Consider the following 13,642-nt stretch of genomic DNA (forward strand, 5'->3'; position numbering starts at 1 on the left):
ATTCGTTGCCTGCTTTGGTATTATTTGACTCGGGGGCGAGTCGGTCGTTTGTATCTCAGACCTTCTCTAGAGGGTTCAATGAGTCGATAGATGATCTTGAGTGTTCGTTGCGAGTTTTGATCGCCAACGAGCACGGGGTTTCTGCTTCTTCGGTCTACCGGGGATACGAGTTGGAGATTTTCGGGGTGTCCTACCCGATAGATTTGATTCCTATCCTCATGGGGGAAGTATGCATGATTGTAGGGATGGATTGGCTTAGCCGTTTTTGTGCCATGATCGACTATGAGGGACAATGAGTGGTGGTTCGAACCCCAAGTGGGGGAGAACTTGTGGTATATGGCGAGGGCACCAGGATAGGATCAGGGTTTTGTTCGGAAGCCAGAGCTCGACGGTATATTCATCACGGATGTGCCGGTTATTTGGCGTATGTGGTGGATATGCGGGTTAGGGAGCAGCCCTCAGTTTCAGAGGTCCTGGTGGTTAGAGAGTTTGCTGATGTGTTTCTGGACGAGTTACCCGGAGTGCCTCCGGAGAGGAAGGTTGAGTTCAGGATTGACTTAGTGCCGGGTGTGGCCCCGATCGCCAAAGTGTTGTACCGTCTGGCACTGCCTGATATGCAAGAGCTATCGTCTCAGTTGCAGGAGCTGCTGGGAAGTAATTCATTCATCCGAGTAGTTCGCCCTGGGGAGCACCGATCCTATTCATCAGGAAGAAGGAAGGCTCGCACAGGATGCGCATTAACTATAGGGAGTTGAACAAGTTAACGGTGAAGAACCGTTATCCACTCCCAAGGATTGATGACCTTTTTGATCAGCTTCAGGGTGCATCTTGGTTTTCCAAGATTGATTTGAGATCAGGATATCACCAGGTCAGGGTGAGGGAGGAGGACGTAGAGAAGACAGCATTTCGAACTCGTTATGTTCATTACGAGTTCGTGGTGATGCCGTTTGGGCTCACCAACGCGCCGACAATGTTCATGAATTTGATGAGCCAGGTCTGCAGACCGATGCTTGATCGCTCGGTCATTGTGTTCATAGATGATATCTTAGTGTATTCCAAGACCCGAGAGCAGCATGAGGAGCATCTCAGGGAGCTGCTGGAGGTTCTGAGGTGAGAACGGTTGTATGCCAAGTTCTCGAAATGCGAGTTTTGGTTACGAGAGGTCCAGTTCCTCGGACATCTCGTTAACCAGGAGGGGATTTTGGTCGATCCAGCAAAGGTAGAGGCAGTTATGCAGTGGGAGGTTCCGAAATCTCCCTCAGACATTAGGAGTTTCTTGGGTTTAGCAGGGTATTATCGGAGATTCATTCGTGATTTCTCCAAGATTGTGGTACCCCTCACTCGTCTTACGAGGAAAGGGGTGGATTTCTGGTGGGGCCTGGAGCAGCAGAGTGCGTTTGAGACCCTTCGGTAGTGTTTATGCGAGGCGCCGGTGTTGACACTCCCCGAGGAAGTTGAAGATTTTGTGGTATTTTATGATGCGTCCATCACAGGCTTGGGGGGCAGTCCTCATGCAGAGGGGACGAGTGGTAGCCTATGCATCACGGCAGCTGAAGCCGCATGAGACTAGATACCCGACGCACGATCTTGAGTCGCGAGCTGTGGTTTTCTCTCTCAAGATTTGGAGACACTATCTGTACGGGGTCCATTGTACTATATACACAGATCACAAGAGTTTGAGACACATCATAGATCAGCCGAATCTGAACATGAGGCAGCGCAGGTGGCTGGATGTGGTCAAGGACTATGATTGTGAGATCATTTACCATCCTGGTAAAGCAAATGTGGTTGCGGACGCTTTGAGCTGCAAGTCTGCTGGGTCTTCTACCCTAGCAAGGTGTATGAGGATAGCGGTGGATTCCCCACTCGTGAGTTTGATTAGGGACGCTCAGGTCGAGGGTATGAGACCGGAGGTCTGGAAGTTGGAGAGAATTAAGGGCGAGAGCGCCCGGTTTATTCTGGATAGTCATGGGTTGTTGACCCGATACGGTCGGGTTTGGGTTCCGATGACCAGATGGGTCCGGCAGACAGTGATGAAGGAGGCTCACAAGTCTCACTTTTCTATTCACCCGGGAGCCACCAAGATGTACTGTGATTTAAGTATGAGCTATTGGTGGCCTGGTATGAAGCGAGATATCGCTTGGTATGTTGAGAGGTGCTTGACCTGTAGGATGGTCAAGGCCGAACATCAGAGGCCGCATGGTAAGCTGCAAACTCTAGAGATTCCCATGTGGAAATGGGAACAGATCACAATGGATTTCATCACGAAGTTACCGAAGATGGCAAAGGGGTTCGATATTATATGGGTCATCGTGGATCGATTGACCAAGAGTGTCATTTCTTGGCCATACAGGAGAGTTCGTCGGCAGAAAGGTTGGCCGACCTGTACGTCCGCGAGATTGTCTCTCGCCATAGGGTACCAGTTTCCATTGTTTCCGATCAGGATGTCAGGTTTACTTCCCGTTTTTTGGCAGAAGTTCCACGAGGAACTGGGTACGAGACTGCATTTTAGTACGACATTCCATCCGCAGATCGATGGGCAGAGTGAGCGGACTATTCAGACCCTTGAGGATATGATGAGGGGATGCGTCATTGATTTATGTGGGAGTTGGGATTCCCACCTACCGCTTGCAGAGTTCGCCTACAACAACAGCTATCATTCTAGTATAGGCTCCCCGCCTTTCGAGTTGTTGTATAGGCGGAGATGTAGGACCCCAGTCTGTTGGGGCGAGGTTGGCCACAGGGTGATAGGTTGGACAGAGGTGGTTCTGCAAACTACCGAGATGATACAACAGATTAGACAACGACTGTAGACCGCTCAGAGTCGGCAAAAAAGTTATGCCGACCGACGCCGATCTGAGTTGGAATTTCAGGTGGGTGACATGGTTCTTCTGAAGGTCTCACCCTGGAAGGGTGTGATCCGCTTCAGGAAGAGGGGAAAGTTGGGTCCCCATTATATTGATCCATTTAGGATTGTTGCCAGGGTTGGAAATGTGGCTTATAGGTTAGAGCTTCCGGAGGAGCTCAGTCGGATCCACAACACATTTCATCTTTCGCAATTGCAAAAGTGCATTATGGACCAGAAGGCAGTGGTACCATTGGATGATATTCAGGTCGATGAGCGCCTAAATTATGTGGAAAGGCATGTGGCTATTTTGGAAAGGAAGAAGAAGATTTTGCGGAACAAGGAAATACCTTTAGTAAAGGTACATTGGGAACATCGAAGGGGATCCGAGTGGACATGGGAGCCGGAGGCGGAGATGCGCGAGCATTACCCGACGTTGTTTATTGCAGCGGACTTCGAGGGCGAAGTCTAGTTCAAGTGGGGGAGAATTGTAACTCCCCGATTCTCATATATTATTTAAATAAGATTTCTTGGTTTAAGACCTACTCGACGAGTTGGTTGCCCTACTCGTCAAGTAACAGCGGGACGGGATCGCGTGTTAAGTGACCTACTCGATGAGTCCACAGTGGCGACTCGACGAGTAGGAGCTGGAAGATGAAACCCTAAATTCAAGGGTTTGCACCCCTATTTAAAGGAACCTTAGCCTGCCTTGGGCCTCTTTACAGTCTTAGAGAGTCCCTGAGAGTCTGATTCGAGTGTGTGTTCCTTTGTGTGTATGTGAAGCTTGGAAAGAGGATCTTTGGAAGGAGAAATCTTGGAGGAAGAGGAAATTGGAGCAAGTAGAGTGTGGGAAACAATACTATTCTCAGTTATCATATTCCAAAGGTACCCAAATCGACATTTCACTTGTAGATCTTTTCTATTGGTTGAGTTTTAGGGTTTTTATGGATTTTGGAGGTTGATAAGTTGAGCTATAGGCTAGATATGAAGTTGTAACTTTAGATCTGGACCCTCTCTGAGTTCTAGCATCATAAAGTCACAGTTTTGGTCGTGATTGAGGTCCCTCTTGGGAATGAAGCCCCATTAAGATCTTAGAATTGGCATTTAGAGCCTTTAAAGCCATGCATGCACGTAAAGTTTGCAACTTTACGTATAATCATGACCTAGAAGCTTGGATCTGTGATTTGGAGCCGCTGCATGGCTCAAAATAGGTATGTATGGAAAGAAGACTGAATGGACTCGGCGAGTCGCAAGGTTGACTCGACGAGTCACATGAAGATAGTCGTAGACTCGACGAGTTGGATGAACAACTCGGCGAGTCCGATGAAGATTTCCATAAAACTCGACGAGTTGAAGAATAACTCGGCGAGTCGAATGAGTTTTCTCCGGGATATGTTTGCGTGTGTATCCGTCGAGTTGCGAGGAGGAAACTCGACGGGTGGCCTTAAAAGTTTGATCGATAATCGAAGGAACTCGACGAGTCACCCTGATGACTCGGCGAGTTGGAATGTTCTTCAAGGAACTCGGCGAGTAGCCAAGGGTGCTCGACGAGTTGAGGTCAACATGGAGTGTTGACCTTGACTGAGGACTTTGACTTTGACCAAAGGGAGATTAGTTGACTTATGGGTTACCTTGAAAGGTTGAGAGGAAAAGAAGTTCTTACCTTATTTTTAGTTTATATGTTATAGAAAAACGTTTTTTTATCTAGATTTCATGTGTAAAACTTCAATCCCTACAACACTTATTTGTACATACAGCCACCACGACGAATCCCCAGCAACCACGACGAATCCCCAGCGGAGGATCGACGCCCCTTTTCGACCGACGCAGACCAACGTCGGCACAGAGTTTCAATCGCCAGACACCTTCATCCAGTCACGAGACTCACAGACCTGTCAATTTGCCTGCTTAAGGTCCGATGCGCATAGAAGGGAAGAGAATTAGGGCATCGGCCCATGTTTAGCAAGTGGCTCCAACAGCTGGCTGATCATTTCCTAACTGGGCTCACAACTACGGACTATTTTTTTTAACTGGTCCAATCATTGGATAAATGGGCTGATAATTTGGACTCATATTTATTTTGGGCTCCCTTCAAGTTTATTCTTCAGTAATTTGGGCTATTCCAAAAAGTAAACAAATAAGTAAAAATATAAAAATAAAAAGCGCCCCAACTTAGCAAAACAAAAACCAGCAATTTTTTTCGTGCGTCGCAAGCCTCGCTCAACAATACGCTGTCAGAACGCATTGTGGTCTGGATCACTCGATATTTAAAAAAAAAACGAAAAGAAGAAGAAGAAAAGAATATGAATTTGGGCTTCACATAAATTGGTACTTAATTGGCTACCTCCACGATACAAATGATCCAGTTTTACAAGACAAGAAGTAGCAATTTAATACTCGCGTACCGCAAGCTCCGCTTAATAGAATGGGTTGCGACTCGAACTCTCGCAGCAACTTTTCAAAAAAAAAGAAAAAAAAGAAGATGAAGGGAAAGGAAGAGTAGTACGCTACTACTACTAGTGAAGCATTTCGAAATACACATCAGCAACTGCGTTGCGCGGCTATCAGTAGCCGTGTTGACCAAGCCTGGGAAGTCTCACTAATCAGCTCTCACATTCATGTTGACCGGCCCCCGCTAGTCTTACTGCCCAACTTTTAGTAGTCGCACAGCTCGACTTCAGCAGCGATATGACCTAACTTAGCAGCTGCAAAGCACAACCATCAGCAGCTACTTTGTCTGACTCCAGGCACGCTGCTTAGCTCTCGCATGCCATGCTACCCAGTTTTGTTAGTACTTGGGTTGTCTAGCTCTTTTCCAACAGCTATGTATCTCGCCTTTTCAGCGGCTATATATCCATATTTTCCTTTTCTTCGCCTCCTCTAAAGAAGAAAAAAAGGGGGGGGGGGGGGAGAATGGGGTTGGTACGACACTATGCAGAAGTGCTTGTATTCCCAAAGGAAAGAGTTAAAGTACACAAGGAGTTGACACCATGAATGATGGTGTATTCCCGAGGTGACGTTGGTGTTCCAGATTGAAAGAGTAGCTGTGGGGTCCAACTCTCGGTGTTGCTCAACTCTCAATAGTCATGCTACTCACCTATCGCTAGCAGCTCGATGCCCGGGCCTCAACGGCCCTGCTGACCAGTTCGTGACGGCGGTCTCGCTACGCACCACCTGACGGTAGCTACACTATCAAGATCTAAGTAGCACTGCCACATAGCTCTCCGCAAACAGCCAAGACACCGAGACATCAATTATTAGTACGACTAGCGAGGCAGCAAAGCATCAGGTACCATTCCGCTTGAAACCAGACTGGTCACACGAGCTAGACACATAGATTGTAGGGTGCTACGCCCAGTCGTGCAAGGTTCAGTACCCTCGCCTTGAGTCGCCTGGCTTCTCAGCCCGACTCCATTATAGCGGCACACTCCGCATGCGAGGTTCAGTACCCCCGCTTCGAGTCGCCTGGCTTCTCAGCCCGACTCCACTATAGGGGCAAGCATCGCATGTGAGGTTTAGTACCTTCGCATTGAGTCGCTTGGCTTCTCAGCCCGACTCCATTATAGCGACAAGCTCCGCATGCGAGGTTCAATACCCTCGCCTCGAGTTGCCTGGCTTCTCAGCCCGACTCCATTCTAGCGGCAAGCTCCGCATACGAGGTTCAGTACCCTCGCCTCGAGTCGCCTGGCTTCTCAGCCCGACTCTATTATAACGGCACGCTCTGCATGCGAGGTTCAGTACCCTCGCCCCGAGTCGCCTGGCTTATCAGCCCGACTCCATTCTAGCGGCAAGCTCCGCATACGAGGTTCAATACCCTCGCCTCGAGCCACCTGGCTTCTCAGCCCGACTCCATTATAGCGGCACGCTCCGCATGCAAGGTTCAGTACCCCCGCTTCGACTTGCCTGGCTTCTCAGCCCGTCTCCATTATAGCGGCAAGCTCCGCATGCGAGGTTCAGTACCCTCGCCTCGAGTCACCTGGCTTCTCAGCCCGACTCCATTATAGCGGCACGCTCCGCATGCGAGGTTCAGTACCCCCGCTTCGAGTCGCTTGGCTTCTCAGCCCGACTCCACTATAGGGGTAAGCATCGCATGTGAGGTTTAGTACCTTCGCATTGAGTCGCTTGGCTTCTCAGCCCGACTCCATTATAGCGGCAAGCTCCGCATGCGAGGTTCAGTACCCTCGCCTCGAGTCGCCTGGCTTCTCAGCCCGACTCCATTATAGCGGCACGCTCCGCATGCGAGGTTCAGTACCCCCGCTTCGAGTCGCCTGGCTTCTCAGCCCGTCTCCATTATAGCGGCAAGCTCCGCATGCGAGGTTCAGTACCCTCGCCTCGAGTCGCCTGACTTCTCAGCCTGACTCCATTATAGCGGCAAACTCCGTATGCGAGGTTCGGTACCCTCGCCTTGAGTCGTCTGGCTTCTCAGCCCGACTCCATTATAGCAACAGGCTCCGACCATTTCACGCGATGCTCTTCCGCGTGATTTATCTATGATCACTAGCAGCTAAGCCCAATCCATTTCGTGCGATGCTCTCCCGCGTAACACCTCCATGATCATTGGCTGCTAAGCACAAGCTATTCTCCTAAGTCACGCATCATAAGTCGCGCATCACAAGATTCTTCCACACCATGATCTTGGTGTTTCCTATCTCGCAGTCATCATAGCTCTCTGGTATTCGGACGATCGGTGAAGTGTTATCCGCATTACAACCTGCTATAGTGAGGATACTCTCCAGCAAGAAGGTCATCCCGACAGCAGCCCTGCTACCTATGACCCCACAGCATCTCTGTTTCCTGGCTCTCGGAAACAGTCTCGCTATGTAACCCCACCTGTAGCCTCGTTGTGTACCCCACAACACCTCTGTCTCCTAGCTTTCGGAAATAGTCTCGTTGTGTAACCCCACCTGTAGCCTCGTTGTGTACCCCACAACATCTCTGTTTCCTGGCTTTCGGAAATGGTCTCGCTGTGTAACCCTACCTGTAGCCTTGTCGCGTACCCCGCAACATCTATGTTGCCTGGCTCTCGGCAACAGTCTCACTGCATGTTTCCTACCTATAGCCTCACTACATGTTCCTCAAAAATTCTATTGACTGGCTATCGACAATAGTCTTACTACGTGACCCTCGCTAGCAACCTAGTCACCCAGCTCTCGGAATCTATCCCTCGCCTCCTCTAAGAAAGGGGGGGGGGGGGAATAGGGTTGGTACACCGCAGTGCATACTATGTAGATGGTTACTGGTGACATCCCATCTCACATGGCTACCTCAACAATCACGTCGGATAACAGTCTCAGGGACTGAATGGCGAGCTTACGCTTCTTAGTTACCCCGGTCCGACATTCCACCGACATCAGTGTCGCGTAACACTCTTTAGCAGCCTCGGTCCGCATGATCGCAGCAACAGTTACGTTGCATCTCACCGACCGGCTCGCACTCTTCTCAATGAAGGAGTATCAAGTCAACTCAAGCAGCGTTTGGCTCATCGTATAACCTCACGACGTTCGTGGGCAAGGTTCGGTCATTTCTCTTTATTATTTAAATGCTTTGGTGCTTTAACTAGTCCGATCCGATTGTCGGCAACCCAATCGCATCAGACTAGGGGGACTTGACGACGCACAGTTTATATGACTAAGTCCAGTCCGATGTCATTTGTCGCATACCAATAACACCAGACTGGGGGGACTTGATGATATATGGTCCATTAGCATGGCCCAGACTGCTCTAGCGTGCCAGCCTAGCCTGGCGCGCTCCTGCCAGCCTTGCCTGATGTTCTCCTGCTAACCTTGCTAGGGACTCCCTTGCCAGCCTCGCTGGGGACTCTCCTGTTGGTTTATATGACTAGTTCCAGTCCGATGTCATTGGCCGCGTACCAATAACACCAGACTGGGGGGACTTGATGAGATATGGTCCACTAGCGTGGCCTAGACTGCTCTAGCGCGCCAGCTTGGCCTGGCGCGCTCCTGCCAGCCCTGCCTGGCATTCCCTTGCCAGCCCTTGCTGGGGACTCCCTTGCCAGCCCTGCTGGGGACTCTCCTGCCGGCTCGGGCAGGCGCTCCCTCGCCTGGCACTCCCTTGCCATCCTCTCCTGGTGCGCGCCCGCCAGAACTGCATGGGGCGCGCTCGCCAGCCCCGCCCGGCGCCTCCGGGCGGCCTTTGCCCAACTCCTTGCTAGTTGGGCCTGAATTAGGCTGGCCCAAGGCCTGACCTAATTGTCCCCTATATAATGAATAGTACCTCCTCCATGGAGGAGGACCCCTTCCCTAGATCTTCCCCCATGGCTCAACCGCCACCCGTCGCCGTCAGCCACCAGCACCAAGATGGTCCTCTCCAGCTAAGGAGAACCATCTCAGATCTTCTAGCTGATCTAACTTGACCGTCGGAGTCCGCTCCCGGGGCACAGTCCCTGGGACGGCTCTAACGCGTCTCTCTAATTGTGATGTCAGATCTCCGCCGCAGCAGAAGACCAGAAGACTCGCCGGAGACTAATGTTCTATCACTTGTACATGTCAGTATATGCTAGTTATGTACATGGTTATTTGCTTAATGGTTGGGTTGAGGCGGTCCTGCTTTGTGCTGAAGACCAACATACCGTATGAGCGGTCTGGGGTGACTGTAGGTCCACGTGGCGGTCCAGTCATGCCGAAGGCTCGGTATAGATTCAGTTAGACTGCAGGGCCTGTAGGGCGGTCCAGTCAGGCCGATGGCCCAGTATGCATGATGTTGATTGATCTGTTGTTGATATGGTATCTCAGTGTGGTATCGATATTTTGGGGGTAGCTCACTAAGCTATCGGGCTTACAGTTTTCAGTTTATTGTTTTAGGTACTTCAGGAGATCGTGGGAAGGCGAAGGCGTGACCGGACCGCTCCTCATCCTTATGATCTGTTTTGAGACACTCTGATGGATATTGATTTGAAATGTTTTTGTAAAACAATTATACTTTGGTTTCTTTTGTCGATTTCAAAAGTTTAAATTTGGCGTAAAATTTATAGGTCTTACATGAGGACGAAGCTTGAGGTTGAAGACGAGTACAACAGCAAACGATGTTTCTGTTTCTTTTCTTCTTGGAACTTCAATGCTGCATCACAAAAGAAGAAAGAAGACATATCAATTTATTGCAAGAAAAGGAGGGTGCGATTTTTTTGATTGAGTATCCCACATCACCGGTGGGATAAAACACAAGAGGGAAAACATTTTTATAAAAGCGTAGCTCCCTCTTTTGAAAACCAAACTCGATTAAGTTTTAGGCTAGTCGACTCCTTTGAGCCGTTGGGTCCATTAAATTTAAATGGTCCGATTTTGTCCGATTTGGACCGAATTGGTATGGTTTTGACCGATATTGATCAAGGCGGATTAGTTAACCCTCTAACACCTATTCATAGACGGTTAGAGGTCGTCTAGCGCCTAGGTCGATTTTTACAACCATGCTTATTTACTATAATATAGATCATTTATATAATTATATTTTAAACTATTACAAAAGTGGTTACTTTTATAATTTTACTATTGTATAAGGACTATTTCCGTAATTTTACATTTCCTGTTATTATATATGCACCATTTCTAAAATTTTACAATTATACAAGAGCTATTTTGTTATTTTACATATTAAAAACATAGGGATCATTCCTTAAATATTTGCATTTTGTCTACATATGGACAAGTTCTATGTATTTACTGTTACATAAGGACCATTTCTATTAAAGATTTTAACAAAATTTTACAAATGATCCTTATGGTCTTGATTTTATCCCCAAAAAGTCATTATAAAACCTTTTTTTTTTTTTTTTTTTTTTGCATGAATTGTCTCTTTCAAAATTTTGCACTCCAATCACCCTGATGGATGTTTGTTAAATGGAGTCGTTAAGTTGAAGAGATTTTGGATAAGGACCATTTTTAATATTTTGTGAAATTTCACCTGAAAATCATTTTTGAAATTTAAAACAAGTTTATTAAATCATATATTAATTATCATAAATCAAATAAAAAACAAACGTTACAAATGCTTGTCTTCAACCTTCAAAGCTTCCCCTTCTTAAAAATTATAATTGTTGTTGGAGGCAAAACTCTAATTATATAAATATATAAAAAGAAGGTTCCAATTCAACAGTTGATTGGACCATTTCTTTAATTTTTTTCTTCAACAAACGTATTAGATACTGTTCATTGTGGACACCCGTCGTCTACTTTTTTAGCACCGGCGTCATCGTCCAATAGATACATACCACTGCATCTTCAGTAGCAGTTTATCTGGATGCCACCGCCTCTCCAAACCTCTCTCTGTAAACACATCCACATCCAAGAAAATCAGTCCTCCACCCACTAATCGCATTCTCCTAGACCACAGCTATCTTCTTCCAATCGATTTCCGACATTTGCTTTGTTCCTGGCCTAACCATCTGTCTTCCCCTTCTTTCTCATCAAAACCGTTTCCCCCCAGTTAATTCCACCATGGGTTCCCTGTCTGCTCCACCCACTCTGTAGCCCGATGCGTTCCCTCCGCTGCTCGCCGCTGTACGCCCCCATGTTTTTTCATAAATCGTAGATTTCACATGGTCCAGGTTCGATTTTTTTTTTTTTCATTCTATGCTCAATTTGGCCTTTGTGTCCTTCTAAAACTTTGTACGTCGATTTCTAGGTTTTTTGCAGATCTGAATCCTGTTCTCCGGTGAAGTAACAGAATTGTTCCATCGTCTTCTACGCCAATACGTCTTTTCTATACTCTATTTTCTCGATTTTCTGGCTATGGTTTTCCGGTCATCGTTCCTTTTCTCAACAATCTGGATTCAGAAATGAACTTGGAATTGAAGCATGGTAGTGGAAGTTGTTATAGGGTTTTCTTTCATCAGAGGTTGATTCGGTATAAGTAATAGAAGTCGGAAAGAATTTTAGGATGATTCTTTACTACTACCTATATTATTTGCTAAATATTATTATATTCCACTTATGCTTGAAATTTTTTGATTTTATCTTCCAATTTTTGGCAGGAAGGAAGTGATAATGATCAAGAGAGCAATGATTTTCCTAAACCACTTCAGGAGGCTAAAAAACGCAGGTATGATGGGCTTAGGGTTAAATGTTGAAACGTTTTGCCGCCAGGTGTTTGTTAGAAGTTTTCAGTCAACTTTTAAAGTTTATATGTTCTATCATCTATTTCTTTCTGACTGAAAGTGATGATTCACTGGGATTGGGACTTGGGTTCTCTTCCAGATGATGGCAGGATAGGAAGATAATATTAATCACTGTTTGAGTTGTGGATGTATCACCGACAATCGCAATCTACACCGGTAAAACTTTAATAAGCATATTAATAGATATACAAGTTCAGTTTTTGCCCTAAAAATCGGATTGGTGATTACGCAATTTCATTAAACCCCAAAAACAGCTAATTGATGGTTATAATAGTTAGACTTCTACCTGTTGATAATGTTTCATAGAATGTCAGTTAAAGGTGTGTATTATGTTTGTAGTTTTAAGTAAACTTATTTTGTGCCCATCTCGATATTTAATTTAACTTTGCTCTTGGTTCGTTGTTTCAGGGAAAACGATTAACCTATACTCCTCCACACCACCTTTGTTCTGCTTATGTTTTATTCTCAGTAGGTGGGGGGACAAGTAGTCATATATGTATGCATTTTATGTTGAGACTTCAGATTGTTACTTCCGAATATAGGATACAAGTCATAAGCTTTCTTTGTTCTTATGTTTTCACCTCAATTTCGTGAATTTACAGACAACAATATGGGATATGATTTGATGGTCTTGGAGAAGTGTCTGGTAACTCATGTAATCATGTATGATTTATGTTCTTAGTGTACTTGAGTAGTGTGCTGTGGTGTATAGTAACACTTATTATAAAAAGTTAAACCAAGTACTTTAACAGTTCAACAACATACTTTACAAGGGATATCCTTCAACCCCCCCAACAGGGGGATTCTTCTCTAGTTTGTATATTATTAACTTTATGTTTATATTACAAAGTGGATCCTTTTTTTTTTTTGGACAAATGTTTGTTATATTCCAATATTTTGCTACTTTTACGAAAGGAATTATCATTCATTGTCTTTTTTTTTTTATTATTTTATTTTATTTTATTATTATTTTTTTTTACTGTATAGGTGGATCTTGAAGAAGATGCCACACATAACATCAATACAAAGATTACATCCTCATCAACTTATAATGAAGTTATGTCTTAAAAATTTGATGGAAATCAAGAAAAGATAGTGGAATTAAAGCTTCAATTAATGATTTTCCATATTCCAGAGGTGAAATGACGGAGCTAACAGGGGGTGCCTGATGCTTTGCCCCCCTCAACTTCTTTTAAACCTTTAGCCCATAAGTAATTTTTATCCGAAATCGTTTATGTAATAATGTTTAGCCCCTTCCATGTATTTTAAGAAAAACAATTATTGTATAGAAAACAAGGGGTATAAGATCGACAACAAAATTTGAGCCATGATTTGACTTAAAAATACGCCGCCTCTTCCCATTTTTTTCCCTCCACCCTCTATTTTTTTTACTTTAATCAACTTAATACCCTTATTTATGTCAAATACCCACAATTGTTAATAAATAACTTTTGTTAATCGATGAATCACCAAGATAAATTCCATAGTTATTTTTATTCATTTTAACTATGTTTATTTTCAATTAAAAATTATTTCGGGCTACATTGTTATATTTACACGATTTTAATTCTTTAATCAATAAATATTAGTTAATGTTTATAATCGTTATGAAACTTTTTAAAATTGATATTAATTGATGAGTATGAATCAATGTTTATGGTCTTCCG

At 45.4% G+C, this 13,642-nt stretch overlaps 1 long non-coding RNA gene across 5 annotated transcripts; it reads left to right on the forward strand.

Annotated features, from left to right (window-relative positions):
• Positions 1-10,956: 10,956 nt before the first annotated feature.
• On the forward strand, positions 10,957-13,319 carry LOC145002122 (uncharacterized). 5 transcript variants are annotated; one of them, XR_013661830.1, is made up of 5 exons: positions 10,962-11,405; positions 11,483-11,704; positions 11,832-11,899; positions 12,055-12,131; positions 12,384-12,842. It is a non-coding gene; the product is annotated as an uncharacterized LOC145002122 (long non-coding RNA). The 5 variants fall into 5 exon arrangements; XR_013661831.1 differs by adding an exon at positions 12,963-13,319 and having other exon boundaries at positions 10,957-11,405; positions 11,832-12,638; XR_013661828.1 differs by having other exon boundaries at positions 10,960-11,405; positions 11,832-12,131.
• The last annotated feature ends 323 nt before the right edge of the window (positions 13,320-13,642 follow it).

The sequence above is a fragment of the Lactuca saligna genome, chromosome 6 (assembly GCF_052625555.1).
Source record: "Lactuca saligna cultivar CGN05327 chromosome 6, ASM5262555v1, whole genome shotgun sequence".
NCBI classification, from domain to species: domain Eukaryota; kingdom Viridiplantae; phylum Streptophyta; class Magnoliopsida; order Asterales; family Asteraceae; genus Lactuca; species Lactuca saligna.